The sequence below is a fragment of the Mustela nigripes genome, unplaced genomic scaffold (assembly GCF_022355385.1).
Source record: "Mustela nigripes isolate SB6536 unplaced genomic scaffold, MUSNIG.SB6536 HiC_scaffold_3531, whole genome shotgun sequence".
Taxonomy (NCBI): domain Eukaryota; kingdom Metazoa; phylum Chordata; class Mammalia; order Carnivora; family Mustelidae; genus Mustela; species Mustela nigripes.
In genome coordinates, this window is record NW_026742937.1 from 1 (window position 1) to 3,473 (window position 3,473).

Genomic DNA, 3,473 nt, shown 5'->3' on the forward strand with positions numbered 1-3,473 from the left:
GAAGCAGGCTCCCTGCTGAGCAGAGAGCCCGATGCGGGACTCGATCCCAGGACCTTGAGATCATGACCTGAGCCGAAGGCAGCGGCTTAACCCACTGAGCCACCCAGGCGCCCCGTCAAAGTTAAATTTTTTTAATTTTATATTTTTCTTATTCTATTTTTAAAATTTTTCCTCTTTCCTATTTTCATGTTTTTAACTATTTTATCTTATCAATACATTTTTAAAATCTTTTAAAATTTTCATTGTTATATTTTGTCCCTTCATTGTATTTAACCTTATTTTTTTATACATATAGCTTTTTTTTCCTTTAAAATTTTGGGATACAATTTCTTATAATCAAAATATATCCTAAATCTAGCACATGGCTTTGTTCTAGTCTCCAGCCTGACATCAGTTTCAAGAAGATGGTAGGATGTGAGGAAATTCACCTCCTTTGCTAAATTAATTCCTAAGGGGTCAAATCCCATTTTAAGTTTCTCTGCCTTCACACACATTTCACTAGCAAATAGGTTTGTCTGTGAACCTTGTTCTGAGGATCGAGATACCAGTTATGAAGGCTCAGGTATGCCCGGGTAAACGTGACAGACCTCAGGAAGACTTTCTCATTACCCCCAAACCTGGAATCAGCCTAGCCAGACATGCCTGGGCTAGGAATATTGAACGGATTGTGTCCCTAGGAAAGCCCAGAGAGCACATTTTATTTACAGCCACGTTTCCCCATAATGACTGGCACTTGCTTCAATAGCTCCGCCATGTTCAGTAACTGCAAGAGGGCAAGATGGCTCCAAAGCTTGGGCTGGAATACTTTCTGTCACAAAACAGTTGCTTGACTCTCCATGTTGGGCACAGAAAGGACAAGGAGGATGATCATCATGGATTACTTTGGAAACAAGTCTAGGGTCTGGGGACAATGGAAGGTGCCTGGAAAAAGCAGGTACCCACAGCCAGCATCTCCCAGCCTTTGGAGAATTCCCACCAGTCAGTCAACACCCTGAGGCTGAGGCAGGATAAAACTGGAAAACAGCCAAACAGAAGAGGAAGAGTGGGGGTGGGGTGAAGGGCACGGAGATGTGCAATGGGAAACTTACAACGCAGTGCTTTCTGGACTCTGCGTAGCTTCATGGCAGTGCGGTAAGCTGAGAATTTAATGTTGTTCAGATCGGCTGCAAAGAATGGAAAGAGCCACACTCAGATCAAGGAAATGCAAATTAAAACCACAACAAGATACCATATCACACCCACCAGCTTGGCACAAAATAAAAGTCTGATAATAGCAGGTGTCAAAAAAGACGTGGATAAATGAGTAAGGCTGGTGGAAGTGTAAACTGAAACAATCACCTCAGAAAACAACTTGGTATTACATAGTAAAATTGAACATTCACGTAGCCTACAGCCCAGCTGGCTGTGTATCCTAGAGCAGTGATTTTCAAACATTTATTGACCAAGATGCATGGTAATACATGCATTCATTGGACATCATGGTCCAATATTACACCCATGTGTGCATGTATAAATAACTGAATCAAACATTTCAGGAAACAATATCTTGCTCGATTTTATAGAGTAAAAACATAACAAATTACTAGTAAATATGACTCTTGCTAAGGATCTGTTGGGCTTTCAAATTTCCTTGTCTATTTACAATGCACTGAAATGATGTTAGACCTGTAGACTGAAAAACATGCACAGAACCCATGTACAAGAGCTCCTTAGCAGCACTATTCTTAATGAGTTGCAAATGATAAACAATTCCAAAGTCTATCAACAGTAGACTGGATGAAGAAACTGTGGTGTATATATATAATGGAACACTCTACAGCAGGCAGAATGAATGAACCATATTCACATGCATCAACACAGATAATATCTGCAACCTAATGGTGACTCTCTCTTAATAGCCAACACTAAGGTGCACGAAAGTCACACTAAGCATAGTCTGGACAGCGTCTTTCAAAGCAGATCTGATTCACATCTCTAAGCAAAATTCCCTAATGTGATAGTAAAATGGTCCAGGAGGAATTAGAGCCTCCAGTTGTTGGGGGCTACAGAGGGGAAAGGAAAGAAGGCTGCTGGAGAAATGAGAAGGCACTCACTTCCACCCCCGCCTGCTTGCTGAATGGAATTCCCTTCTGTTCTTATAGGCAAATGGCAGCTGTATAGATCTCCACCCTACACAGGAACCCCAAATTCTTACCCAGGGTTTGGTATAACTCCGTCATCTTGGGATGGTCCCAGCAAGTGGTCTGAGCCTGGTGGCTACAAACAGAGCATCGATAATACCAAGGTCCAAGCCACCCCCCATAACCACCCCCACAACATGTGTGTGTCACTTGGTGATAGGTTAAATGCAAGGAGCTGCCAGATCCCAGGGTGACCCATGATGATCCCAAAGCACAAGCATTCACCTTTAGCCAGGTAGAATCTTGAGCTCTTGAGATGAGTAGGAGGAAAAGCCAGACAGGATGGAGGAATCCCAACAGATAAGGAGGGATAGGGAGAAAAAAAGACAGGCAAGGGAGGGGCTGTGGGCAAGTGAATGGCCCACTTCTAATTCAGATGGTCACTCACTTGATGTAGTAGGGAACTTTATTGGGTGAAATTGCTCTTTCCCAGGGAACCTGCACAGAGGCTGGTAGAAGAGAAGAGAAAGAGAGAAGGAAGTTGGCTGCTTATGCTCTTTAGATCCCCAGGGAGTCCCCTGCACTCTCCTCCTGAGTAGGTGGTAAAACCCAAAAGGGGAGGCCTGACTCGCCCTGCCAGCTCTTAACAGCCCCTGAAGGTGCAGCAAAAACTGATGGACACACTGTCTCCCTGATGTTAGGCCAAGGGAAGAAGAAATTGTCACTGATACCCTCATGTTTCAGAGAGGCAGCAAGGGCCTGAATAGGAATACCAGGCCTCAGCCACCCTGACGATCTCTTCCCTGAGAAGCCTGCCATTTCTACCCATTCTGTGCTGCTGTGGATACGAAGTGGACCCTCAATGCCCTTTCCCCACGAGGTCAAGCTTCTTGGTACTGCGGTGCAATGGGGAATGCTACTGCCCGTTTCCCTCTGGCGAAGAATTCTAGAAAAGGATGCCTTTCTCTGTTCCATGGCTGTATCTTCCAGATGGAAGGAGGGTTTCGTGACCTGGCCAACCTCCTCACTACAGTTTCCCTTTGAATAAGAGCCCACTGGAGGTAGAGCTGCATGCCAGTGATTATAAGAGCAAGAGTTCTAACCACCATTCACATTTATCGAGTTCCCACTATGAACCAGAGACTGTGCTAAGTGCTTTGCGCGCATAGCTGATTTTCATATCCGTATATTCTCACCATCTCCACTGCTGCCATCTGACCTGGGTCACCATAATCCCTCACCTGGATGATTACCATATGCTTCCTAACAAGTCATCCTTGCCCCCCAACACCCTGACTCTGTCGGATCATGTCATCTTTCTGCCCAAACCCCTCCAAAGTCTCCCAATGCCAT

The 3,473-nt window shown here is 44.7% G+C and overlaps 1 long non-coding RNA gene across 1 annotated transcript; it reads right to left on the reverse strand.

Moving 5' to 3' along the window:
* Nucleotides 1-1,088: 1,088 nt before the first annotated feature.
* On the reverse strand, nt 1,089-2,629 carry LOC132009038 (uncharacterized). The gene is made up of 3 exons (XR_009401771.1): nt 2,569-2,629; nt 2,195-2,256; nt 1,089-1,163 (listed from the first exon to the last, which is right to left on the reverse strand). It is a non-coding gene; the product is annotated as an uncharacterized LOC132009038 (long non-coding RNA).
* Nucleotides 2,630-3,473: the final 844 nt, after the last annotated feature.